The sequence below is a fragment of the Hesperophylax consimilis genome, chromosome 7, assembly GCF_061612785.1.
Source record: "Hesperophylax consimilis isolate HC1 chromosome 7, BYU_Hcon_1.0, whole genome shotgun sequence".
Classification (NCBI taxonomy): Eukaryota; Metazoa; Arthropoda; class Insecta; order Trichoptera; family Limnephilidae; genus Hesperophylax; species Hesperophylax consimilis.
The window spans coordinates 36,356,846-36,371,104 of NC_142842.1; the positions used below are offsets into that span (position 1 = coordinate 36,356,846).

General features: G+C 34.0%; 1 protein-coding gene across 1 annotated transcript in view; it reads left to right on the forward strand.

Annotated features, from left to right (window-relative positions):
* The window catches only part of unc-13-4A (BAI1 associated protein 3), a 321,552-nt gene that overhangs the window by 261,073 nt on the left and 46,220 nt on the right, over positions 1-14,259 (forward strand). The window lies entirely within an intron of this gene.

Consider the following 14,259-nt stretch of genomic DNA (forward strand, 5'->3'; position numbering starts at 1 on the left):
ATGGCCTCAAGTGAATTTAGAAAACGTGACGTCATCATTCTTGTGCGAACTATGGTCGAGGCATCATCGGTTCATTTTACGAAATAACACGGCAAAATGGTGACTTGTACTATGAAAACTTGTAAAAATAGATGTGAAAAAGAGAATAAACCCAATTGTCGTATTACATTCCATATACAAGCATTATTTTACTTTATTTTAAGCATATTCACATCGTATAATATGGATCAGTTGTAGAAACATAATTATACTATCACATCGAGACACGTCTGGACGTGAAACACAAAGCTGGTTGGTTGCTGGGAAGTAAATTATGAACATTTATAAGTATAATTATTAATAATTTAGTGTCTTAACTAAATACATAAACGAAATATTCGACTCTGAAAATAGAAGAAATTTATTTTGCCGAATTTGGACTTCGCAAATTTGTTCATAACGTGGCGAGTAATTTGCGCTCCCATGTAAAAATGTCTATTCATTCAAAAGCAGATTTTACTTTTAAGAACTAAATGGTGATATTATAAGGCGAGATGCCTATATACTATTAGATTGATTTATTGACGAATCACAGTCAGCTTTACCCTCTTCGTTCTTCAACACTTGATTTTACCCCTCATCCTTAATTTCTAGTCTATTAATATTCATATGTCTGTGCAAACACCTCATTATCCACTGGCTATTCGTAGGCCCGGACTTAGAAGCCCACCCCTCCAGAGGGAGCCAAAAAATTATAATAAAATATTAATCTCTACCTACATTTCTATCATTTATTATATCGATAAAAAATAGTTTCGTTGAACAATCAAAACTCAATCTATTTATCTTATAACATCATTTTTTTTAGTAACGCTATATTGGTCTTTTACGGGGAAATAAATATTTGGTTACAGTGTGTAAATATAATAGGATACACATAGCAAAACTATATAAAAATTAATACTGATTAATATCGAATCCAAATAATAAGATCCGACATAAATAAAACATAATATAAAACGACAAATAAAACATAATATGCATACATTTATTCGTGTTTGACACAAACCAGTGAAACAAAAAAAAAGAAACTAATTTACTCGTGAGGTAAAGAGTAGATTTAAAAAATGAATAATGGTTCCATGGGGGATAGTCTACCACGAGCATGACAAACTGAAACGCTCTCACGGGCCAAATAAACAAGGTAATTTTTTTTGTGGGCCTCATAAAAAACATCAATATTTATAGAAATATGGTTTATTTAAAACTGTGTTTCTTAACCTTTTTTGTTATATACCCCACTTCAACGCTTAAGAATCTACATCCTCCCTTATCTTTTCCTTTTTGAGATAGTCCCAATTTCTGGGAGTTAATGGGACTATGACATCTTCAAATGGGGTATTTTGAGGCAGACGTAATTGGTGCGGTGAATTATAATCTGAACGAAGACACTGAAGACAACGCCGCAAGCGAAAATTTTGCTCGGTTGAATGCGAAAGCAATAAAAAGATGCCGATTTTAATCATTCTTAAGTTGTGTTCCAATTTTATTTTGTAATTTGGGCCGAAAATTTTCTAAATTTCAAATAAAATCACAAAATACTATCGTTTGTATCATAGTTAAATATAAAAAATTATATTGAATACTAAAGATCCCTTCACTCCGGTAATAATCACTGGCTTTGGTTGTAACGGACGGAGATACCTGTATCAAAAATTCGAAATCATACTTAACCGTAATTTATTATGAGCGTGTATTATTTGCAACTCGAAAGCTCATACACATTCGAGTGAACTACAATCCATCACGCGTCGTGTTGGTATTTTCAAAATATTGATATTATAAACAAAAAATGTTTGTGACAAAAAACGATTTGTGCATTTCCCTCCAAAACAATGTTGACTGATTCCTCGGAGTTTAATAACTTTGTTTTGATAATTTTGCTGTTGATATATTCTACATATTTATCACCTTCATACGTAAAACTTCTCGGTGTATAATTATTATAATCATTTTTGCTTTGGTCGGTATATCTTGAAAGATGTTCAACGCCCTATATAGCAATGATTTTCGAGATTTTTTTGTCTTTCTGGAAAAGTCTTAATTTGTAGGTATATCATTTTGCAACCCAGCCAAGTCCTGCTTGGAAATTGAGGCCCTCTTAAAAGTTGACATATCATTTTTCTAGTTCTGTATCCTTAATGTGTACTATTTTGACGCCTAGGAAAAATGTTGAAAAATATTTTGTGTCTACAGCGCCCTTGGGGTGTTTTTGCACAAAAACGGCGCTATACAAGTCATCCAAGTATTATTATTTATTATTATTATTATTCAATTTGTACTATTTCGACACATAGGGCCTTAGGAATAATACGTTTGTTTACTGGATCCAAGGCCCGGGCCTAGCGAGCCTAGTAAGTCCGGCCCTGGCTATTCGCTGCCGAATGAAGACTTGATACGCGACTTCCAATTTCCTCAGATCAATGTTTTGCGCAACCACTTATTATTTATCTCGTCAATCCAGCATGTCCCGAACCTTGTTTCTTATCGGATGACCCTAATAACGATATTTCATCCGAGTGATTGGTCCCGCCTACAAGGCCATTTGTCTTTCAGGTGTAATCAACAATATCACTTTCATTTTTATCTTTTCAGTTTTTTCGGGAGATGCCGTAAATCTTTTTTTTCTAAATCACTTTTTTTAATTTTTCGAATTATTTACTTGTTTTTCAGTCTCCATGGAATAGTGGTACATTGAAATTCTATTACAGAGATTAAAAAAATGACACTTAAGGATACAGTAAAATAGAAATGGTAAAAAATATGTAAATATAAAAATGCAGTTTTTGATTATTTATTTTTTTTTTGTAGAGAGACAAACAGCTTTAACAGAGCAAATATAAATAAATATATATGTTAATTATAGTCAAGCCAAAAACGTCTCCTATATTAGAATTGATTGGAGATGGAGTTTAATTGCATAAATATAAATATATTATAGGTGAGGAGGGGAGGAATAGGAATTTAGGATGAGGATAGGAGATGCTCTGGATACGTTCCATACTATTGTATTAATTTTCGATCGTACGAGTTACTTCTAATCGATATTTGTGAAGTGTATTGCTAAAAATGTCTATGTTTTGAAATTTAGTATTATATTGGGCACATATACGTGGAATGGGTGAATTTTTTCTAAAGTTAGTTCTATATGTAGGTAAATGAAACAAATGGGATTGCCGTGTTGATCTTGTTGGAATATGAATATTTATTAAATTGGTAAGCTCTGGTGAGTCGAGGCCATTATTAAGAATTTTAAATAATAAGATTTGATCAAAAATCAAACGTCGTGTGTGAAGGGAGTTGAAGTTGTGGTATTTAATAGTATCGGTGTAATTTGAGAAATGTAAGTTTTGTTTATAATTAATGTGTTTAAAATTTTTTTTTAATTCTTTCGATTCTTTCAATGTGAGCTTGAGTAATAAAAATAACGCAGTAAATAAAAACCACGGTTGACGTAGAATTTTATACATTAATAATTTTTCATCTTCATGTGTTTTAAAATTTCCAACAGAAATTAAAGGCGCTTTTTATACCAATAATAACCTAGGTAAATTTTTAATTAACTCAAATGGTAAAGAAAATCATTTAAGCCATTCTGGCATCTATAAACTTAAATGTAATGATTGCGAAGCGTTTTACATTGGTAAAACTGCAAGAAATGTTCAAACGCGGGTAGTTGAGCACTTGAAATGCTTAAACAACATAGGTTTTTCGGAATTTGCAACACATTTAATAGATAAAGATCACTCATTTGATAAGCCTTCAGGTATAGATGTATTATATAGAAACGGGATAGGTCTACGCCTCAACAATTTAGAAGCACTTGAAATAAAAAAAAATCCCTTACAGTCAACAAAATCAATTTATTAAATAAAGAATTACATTTAACAAAAAGCCCCATTTTAAATATATTTCCATTCCCTGCATCTATGTTTACCCCCTCTCTCTTACCTAAGTCTTCCATCCCCACCAAAGTTGATGTTCTCTCTCCCTCTTCCAGCTTAACTATAAGTACCCATACACCTCTGTAATTACTTTAATATGTTTTTATTAACCCTGATGAAGGTTCGGGTTGAACTGAAACCGGTTGGTTATAAATACAATACAGTTGTATTCAAACTAAGTTATTTCGTTTTAATTATTATAAAAATAAGTAGTGATTTGACTGTTGTTTTTGTATTGTTTTATATTTATTATGCTTAAATAATTCACTTACATAATGTGGATTGACTAAATGATCATTTGTGGAAAAGTGTGTGGAAGGGTTTAGTTTTTCCTGTGGGGAAGATTTAACCCGGACATAAAGTCGAAAAGTAATAACAAATAGTAGAAGTAATACGTAACATATATTAATGTTTAAGAACAATACTAAATACAACAAAATCAAATAAATATGCCAGAAGTGACATTATTGTATTAAGTTACGTTTGTACAACTCGAAAATGTACATATAAAATAGAACAAAGTATATATTTTCGTATGGTTATATTCATGACATCATACATTTATATTTTTTTGTATTAATTTTCCCTCAATATGTTGGAATATACTACCTACTCTTTTCGGTTTGGATAATTATAAATACATTGCAACATAACGATGTAACGATGCAACATTTAAGGGTGGATTGTTCTAATGTGAAAGATATCAATCTATATAACATATAACTCTATAATTATTAAATAAATAGAAACAGAATCAGTGTAATGAAAGCATAATTGATAAATGATCTGGGCAACAAGTATGGGGATACTATTAATATATTTGTGGAATTAAGCTTAATCTATACCAGCACTTTGTTGAATCCTACAAATTATAGTAGCGTTGATAATGTAGTTTTAGTATACGTAGTACATGTATTTTCTTATATATAGTATAGTTGTAGTATCTATTTGAATTTATGTTACTTTTACACGTTTTGCTAACGTTCTTTCATTTTCAGTTTATCAGTTTACAGTTTATATAATGCTTTAAAAATGTTGAGGTATATTCTGTTCTTAAAATCCATGTACGATGGGCTGGGCGTAAAACCAAATAAAATAATACATCTTTAATATTTAACCTTCTATGAGCTTGTGATCTCATATTATTAAACAAATGTCACGTATTATCACGTATCATTATTATAAAACAAATATACACAGTTATCATTATTATTAAACCAATATACTACAGACAAGTGACTATCTAACTAATTAAACGTAGGAGTTTTTTGAGATCTTTTCACTTCATTCATTCGAATATTGTAGATTATATCTTGTTGCGTCATGTAAGAATATAAAATAGACATTTTCTCCTTCAGCTTTCTTCGCAAAGCAAAGAAAGTCTAATATTTTCCTACGATAATCACGTTTGCGAGAGATTTCCAAGTTAGATACTGAGACATGTCCTGGGAGCATTATGACTTGCTCGGCTCGTCCAGACACGTGTGAACACGTGCCGTTTGTTTTATATTCCAGAACTTGAGCAAAATCTGATGAGGATTTGTATTTTACTTGAGGATTTTCATTTGTAAAAGCCGTTTATGATTTATGTTTGTGTTATTATTGTTATTGTGCCATTTCGATATGAGTTTGGGTACTTTTTATTTATTTGATAGAACATCTTTTTCACATTATTGATAGGTCCGTTTGATAGATTCCCTTCTCTTGACAAACGGATTGCAATCCTTGGAGCACAGGTGTCAGGTTTGTATGCTTTCCTTGTTCTATCGGAAACAAGCCAAACGCGCACCCAACATATGTACACGGTTGACATTTGTCACTTGAGAACAGTTCGCTTCTACAACTCATTCTTGAGCTCAACAGATCGGCTGTGGAACGATACACCGGTCTCTGTGTTTCCTCCAAGATCCATGTTGCCTTGAGAGAAAATATTTTCATCAGAGCCTTCTATGTGGAATAAATGAAAAATTAAAGATGTGTGCCACATAAATATTATAAATTGCAACAATAATTTTGCTTGCAAAAAATGTTACATATTTGTTCGCGCAATATATATGGGATTATTAGGTATGCATCCACAGGCTTAAAGGACAAGTGTAATGTCAATACCAAATCCTGCAAATGTCCTACCTACCTTTTTACCCATCCCAAAATGTCACCATATTAAAAATATTGTTGCGACACATGTAAAATCTGACAAGTGGTGTCAGTTGCTTATCAGAGTTCGGAGTGATAATTAATATCAGACAGGGCGAATATACATATAATTTGTGAAGTGAAATCAACTAATACTCCTGGAGACGTGTGATAGTCATCAACGGGTGAGTCCATCTTTCCTGCATTCCAATCTGGGCTTATCTTGTGCTCCAGAAGCCCAGATTTATACCTTTGATTATTGCACTGTCCATCGGGTTTGTCGGATGCATATATCGTCCCATACCTATCATTCGGAGTAGTTTGGGACTGGTCCTTTGGGCGTGTGGCATATCACACCACCTCTAAAATATATAGTGGAGTCGCAGCTTCGCGACACCATTTTTGGTTCTTTCGAGCCGGATTACCAACGGGGTATTTAAAATTAACATATTTAAAGTTATAAATAAATATTATTTCCTCTTTATACTTTGTTAATTTGTATGTACTAGGTTGCATTTGTAATTATTGTTGTGTTTAAATTCTTACATACAATTAATCATGGCGACTAGCGATAGTACTCAGGATATTAAAATCAAGTTACTAGAATCGAAGATTAATTTGATGCATAATCGTGTTAATGAATTATACGAGAAAGCGAAAAGTATTGCGGACAGGGAGACGAGAAGTTCGGAGGATTTTGTTAAACAAACGGTTAATATAGCTACATATTATGCACAATTTAATACGTTGTGTGATGAATTTCATATACTTCAGTTAAAAAAGGATTCAAATTACAATATGAATTTCGATTTATGGAGTAAATTCGAAAATAAGTACTGTTTTGTAGTTTCTATACGCGAAAGCATTATAGCAAAGCAAGATTCATCACGTGATCGACAGAAATTAAATAATTCACCATTAATTAAGCTCCCACCGATCGAGATGCCATCGTTCGATGGTAATCAAGAGAATTGGTCGATATTTTATGAAGCTTTTAAATTAAACATTCACTCAAATGAAAATTTGAATACGTCGCAGAAGATGCAATATCTGATAGGGAAACTCCAAGGAAAGGCGTTATCAGTTTTTGCGGGAATACTTCCGAACGAACAAAATTATTTTTTAATTTGGGAAGCTCTCGAAAAGAAATATCAGGACAAACGCGTGCTAGGTACCTTTTATCTGAACAATATTTTGAATTTAAAATTATTGGCACCTAGTAACCCAAATGAGTTAAATAATTTTATTGAACGGTTTGCGTCTTCCATAGCTGCACTCAAGGAATTAGGTATTGATGACCTAACCGATTTTATAATATTACATGTTGCACTGAAAAAATTAGATATACAGTTGGTGCAAAATTTCGAAATGTCTATACGGGAGAAAGCTATACCTACATATACCGATTTAATAGAATACATTCGGTCGCATGTTAAAATCCTAGAACGAACTGGGCAAAATGATAATAAAGTTGTTAATAATAAAAACAAAGTTACGCATTCATTCGCTGTGGTCGAACCGAAGTCAAGTAATAATAATCGTAACAGGTGTCGGAAATGTAATCATTCTGATCATGTTGAATTGTTTAAATGTGAACAATTTAACGAATTAAGACCAAATGCTCGCTTTCAGTTTGTGAAATTAAATAATTTATGTGTAAACTGCTTAAGCGATAAACATAAAACTGTGAAATGTCCATCTAAATCGGATTGTAGAATTTGTAAAAAACGACATCACACCGCTCTGCATTTTGAGAGCACGGTGAATACTGAAAGTCAATCGAAAAACGAAGCCATTACATTAATAGCGCGTAATAATAAACATTATAATAATTTTTCTGCGGGTAATATAGCTACGAATGTACTACTGTCAACCGCGCAGTTATTTGCTTATGACAATAAAAATAATCAAGTAAACGTAAGGTGTTTAATTGATTGCGCCTCGCAACAAAATTTAATCAGTTTAAACACTTGTAATGTATTAAATCTTAAAATAATTCCTTTAAATAATTCAGTAGTTAAAAGTGTTGGTTCAGTAGAGACACCAATATTGGGACACGTTGCGTTAAAAATTAAATCCCGCGTTTCAGAAGATACTTATAAAATTAGTCTATTAGTTGTCGATAAAATAACTGATAAGCTTCCTACACAACATGTTGACACAAAGTCATGTGAGCATTTAGTGGGTTTAAACTTAGCGGATGAATCCTGGAACGTTCCATCCGATGTTGATATCTTATTAGGTGCACAGTTATTTCCATATATTCTGCTGGGGAATAAGGTTTTATCTAAACATAATACGAATGCACCACCGGCTATACAGACAGTATTCGGGTATATTGTAATGGGTGAAATACCTACGTGTACGCCGGAGGTTTCATGGACGTTCGGCCCCATAACCAATGTAGATTTATATAATGCGTTATCCAAGTTTTGGACGATGGAAGACATGCCTATTAAGTCGTTGATGAGTGCTGAAGATGCAGAATGTGAGAAAATGTACCTCGAGTCAGTCCAACGGGATGAATCGGGAAGGTATATTGTATCTTTACCGTTTAAGATAGATCCTAATAATTTAGGTGATTCGCGCCGTGTCGCGCAGCGTCGATATGAATATTTAGAACGGAAATTTAATACTTCGCCAGAATTGCATTGCAGTTATAATGAAGTAGTTTCTGAATATCTGGAAAAGGGATATATGAGGGTTGAAGTTCCGTCTTCATCTAATATTGATGAGGGATATTTCATTCCTCATCACGCAGTAATTCGTAAAGATAAATCAACAACTAAAACTCGTGTTGTATTAGATGCAAGTACAAAGACCAGTTCAGGGTTGTCACTTAATGATATTTTGTATACAGGTCCAAATTTGCAATCTAATTTATTTACACGTTTAATTAAATTTCGCTTATTCGCTGTAGCATTAACCGCAGATGTTAAGCAAATGTATCTACGTATAATGGTAACGGAAAGCCATCGAAAATATCAAAAAATTCTTTATAGATTTCACAAAGATGAACAAATTGGAGTTTATCAATTTAATTCACTCGCGTTTGGTTTGAACTGTTCACCATTTCTAGCAATGCGAACTATACGGCAGCTAGCGAGCGATGAAAGAAATCGTTATCCGAAAGCGGCGGAAGTTGCAATTAATGATTTATATATGGACGATTTTGTATATTCTGTAAATACTATAAGTGAAGGCATCACTTTGGCTACAGATTTAATGGCGATGTTCAAGTGTGGAGGATTTGAATTAGTCAAATGGTCGAGTAATTCTCCTCATTTACTGGCCCAATTACCAGAGTCGCACCGCGCGACAATGGATTTTACGGATAAATGTAGCATTTTAGGATTAAAATGGGATCCGATATCTGATTGTTTTCGATTTATGATATGTCCGACGGAGGAAAAAACTATATGTAAAAGATCAATTCTTTCCACAATAGCTCGTTTATTCGATGTATTAGGTTTGGTTGCTCCGGTAATTTTATATGCCAAATTACTTTTACAAGAGCTGTGGTTAGAGAAAGTAGGATGGGACGAGGAACTACCCCAAAGTATTGTTAATAGATATGTCAAATTCAAGGAAGAATTACCGATGCTTTCTAATTTAGATTTACCTCGATATTTGGGAGTAAAGGAGGACTGCACGATAAATATTATCGCCTTCGCAGATGCGAGTATGAAAGCATACGGTTGTGTAATATATCTTCATGTCACGGATAAGGGTGGCAACACTACAATGAATTTGATATGTTCTAAATCCAAGGTGGCCCCTCTGAAAACAGTGTCGCTCGCTCGATTGGAATTATGCGCTGCGCTTATTTTATCTAGACTCGTTAGATCTATTATAGATACTTATAGAAATCGCGTTTCGATAAACGGTATATTTGCTTTTTCAGATTCAAAAATAGCACTTTCTTGGATTCACTCGTCCCCGCACCGGTGGCAAACTTTTGTAGCTAATCGAGTTAGTGAAATTCAGGAAAATTTACCCGCGAAACATTTTTATCACATAGATGGCGTTACCAATCCTAGTGATTGTTTATCACGAGGACTACTGCCTGCTCAGCTGGTCGATCATTCTCTTTGGTGGCACGGTCCGCCCTGGGCTGCGAACCCAGTATCCGAGTGGCCTGTCGAAAGATTTTCCCCCTCACGAGAGGAGGAGAATACTTTGGAATTGAAAAAATCGCATACATTTACGATAACGTCAATAGAGGAAAATTCTCCGATATATAATCTCGCTTTAAAAATTTCCTCATGGCCAAAACTGCTGAGAGTTGTGGTATATATTTTACGATTTATGCGAAAGTTATCACGCTCAACAGTTATAAGTTCCACGGAATTAAACATTGCTGAAATGAATGTATTAAAAGCTTTACAGAATAGGTATTTTAGTGCCGATATACAATTAATACAGAGGGATAAATTATGCTCACCTTCAATCCGAAAACTAAACCCGTTCTTAGATCATAATGGCTTGTTACGTATAGGTGGTAGATTAACAAACGCGAATATACCTTTTGAAAACAAACATCCAGTACTTTTGCCAAGACAGGATCATATTGTCGATATAATTATAGACTTTCACCATCGTGTGAATTGTCATACTGGTGCACATCTCCTTATGTCAATAATTAGACAGCGTTATTGGATCTTATCGGGGAGAAATCTAATACGCAAAAGAGTACATGCTTGTAATTTCTGTTTTAAAACTGCACCTTCTAATATTATACCGCTAATGGCAGATTTACCTACAGCTAGAGTTCAGGAAGCAAAGGCATTTACACATACGGGTGTAAATTTTGCCGGACCAATAAATATAACCCTTTCTAGGCGTCGTGGGGTAAAAAGTCAAAAGGCATATATATGTCTATTTATTTGTTTAACAACGAAGGCTATACATATGGAAGTGGTATCAGATCTAAGCACGGACAATTTTTTAAACGCATTTAAGCGTTTTCTATCCAGACGCGGACCGGTTTCATGTATGTACAGTGACAATGCGACAAATTTCATAGGCGCAAAGAATTGTCTGGATGACTTATATAATTTCTTAGAGGCAAATTCAACTAAAGAAGTTCTTCGCAATGAATTTAACAATCGGAGAATTGAATGGAAGACGATTCCACCCCGCGCTCCTCACTTTGGAGGATTATGGGAGTCAAATATTAAATGCATTAAATCGCATCTGTATAGGGTTGTGGGTACTCAACTTTTATGTTATGAAGAGCTTCTCACAGTTCTGACACAAATAGAGGCTGTACTTAATTCACGGCCATTATGTTTATTAAGCAGTTCTCATTATCCAGAAGCTCTTACTCCGGCTCATTTTCTGATGTCTACCCCGATTCAGCATCTACCTGCTTATGATTTGACTAATGAACGCATTAGTCTACTGAAAAGGAAAGAGCTTTTGGACCACCTCGTTCAATCTTATTGGAAGAAGTGGCATATAGAGTATCTTCACTCTCTGCAGATGAGAAAAAAATGGAATAGTCCCGCGAATAACATTCTAGTAGGTACCATAGTATTGGTGCATCAAGAGGATGCGCCTCCACTTTATTGGCCGGTGGGTGTTGTTGAGGAGGTGTTCCCTGGTAAAGACGGAGTGGTTCGTGTCGCACGCGTAAGGACCCCTTCCGGGAACTTTAAACGACCAGTCGTAAAATTGTGTCCTTTGCCTACACAATAATTATTATTTCTTTATTTCATTATTTTATAAATTTTCGTTTTAACTTTGCAATATTAATAGCGTATTGATAAGAATATTTATATTTCATCTTTCGTTTTACATTTAACTTTTTACTTTATTTGAAAGTACTTAAAATTTCGGAAGGTACTTTCAACGCCGGGAGAATGTTCGCGCAATATATATGGGATTATTAGGTATGCATCCACAGGCTTAAAGGACAAGTGTAATGTCAATACCAAATCCTGCAAATGTCCTACCTACCTTTTTACCCATCCCAAAATGTCACCATATTAAAAATATTGTTGCGACACATGTAAAATCTGACAAGTGGTGTCAGTTGCTTATCAGAGTTCGGAGTGATAATTAATATCAGACAGGGCGAATATACATATAATTTGTGAAGTGAAATCAACTAATACTCCTGGAGACGTGTGATAGTCATCAACGGGTGAGTCCATCTTTCCTGCATTCCAATCTGGGCTTATCTTGTGCTCCAGAAGCCCAGATTTATACCTTTGATTATTGCACTGTCCATCGGGTTTGTCGGATGCATATATCGTCCCATACCTATCATTCGGAGTAGTTTGGGACTGGTCCTTTGGGCGTGTGGCATATCACACCACCTCTAAAATATATAGTGGAGTCGCAGCTTCGCGACACCAATATTTTTAATGTTTTGTTTCCCACTTTTTTTATTTAAATAATAAATTATTAATACCAACTATCATAAATAATCAGGACAACACGGGCAAATTCCAAATCCAGGTTTATCAGTAGCTTTAATTTGGAATTCCTGCAACATGTGTGTCCAAAAAAATCAGCAAATTTTAAAATACACTTTCTAGAAAAATCATTCTCAGAAGAATATTTAAAAATAATTCCTATTCGTAACCTTCATTTTCACTGCATTTTAGTTTTTTTGTGTTTTTTATTAGGTTGTACTATATTTTAAACTTATTTTACATGATCAACAGATTTTGCAGTGTACAAGCTATTATATTCTTTCCTAGTGTAAGCTGGTACGTATGTATCTATCCTACTGACTTTCTCTTGGGCATGCTCGGTATGAACCATCTACGGGTCAGAAGAGATGTGCATATTGTATCACACTTCTTCAAACTGATTCGTGGATGGTTTGAAAATCTAACTATCATGGAGAGTATTAGTCTCTATGTTCCTGATAGTTATCTCCGTCACCGACAGCATAGACTGTTTTATCTCCCGGCCTGCAGGACTAACTTGCCTGCAGGTCATGCCGGTGGGGAGAGCAGTCTTGCTGTTGAACAGAATCAATTCGGATATCGACCTATTTAGCTGAAGGTGAAGCTGCCTTTAAAAGGCAAGCCCTTTTGATGCTGGTATAGTTGATACACCGCTTACTTATTATGTAATACCATTTAACAAATGTACTTAAAAACGAATAGAAATGTAATTTTTTAATGTTTTTAAAGGAATAAACTAATTGAATTGAATTGAATTGAAAAATGTTTTAAGAAAGGAGTGCTCGTTAAAATAAGAAGAAAATAACTATACTTAGATATATGTACATAGTAGGGAAATATTAGGTGTTTTTAATATAAATGGTTTTTATCAAGTCATTATTTTATTTTAAATTAAAATTAATATTAATGTTTAATGTCTGTTTTATTTTTATTTTTTAAAGAAAGACCCGGGTTATGAATAACCTTACAATATTATAAAATCTCCTACTACCACCACAGTAAGCGGAAAATGTTGCTTGTGTTATGATGGAGGACTTACCCAGCCGAGAAATTGAACTCACTACGCCTGGGTGGTACCCAAACGCGATGACAACTCGGCCACTGACCGGTCACCGGTTATTGATTTATAGTTATAAGTCATGTATCGTTGTGTTTCTTATTTATTGGAAACTAAAAACTGGTATATGCAAAATTTCGAAATAAAACATTTTTACTAAGAAATTACAAAATAATCATTCGGTGTTAACGTAACTAAAATTTACATTCATGCTACAGGAAACAAAATTTTAACTAAAAACTATTTTTAAAAGACGTGTGAATTTTTTTTTCGGTGCTATTAAAAATATCTGCTGTTTCTGCATGTTGGTACATAAGTGTATAACGTGGTACAGGGGAGTTTATAAATGAATTGTTATTGACATTATTATTGCAGTGAAATATAGTTTTAGTGCGTGTGATTCTATTAGGAACATGAAATGAAATCAATTACAATAATCCAGGGCTGTCAATGAGAGAATTAACGATTTTAAAAAGAAGAATGATCATAGGATATAGGATATATGATGCAAATGCGAATGGTAGCAGAAGTCGGGGACGCCCGAAGAAGACATGGCACGATCAAGTGAATCAGATACTCAAGTCGGGCCATGTCAAGAGTCAGAATAATAGAAGAGTATGTATGAGACGATTTATGAATGTGAATGAGGCAAGAAGTGTGT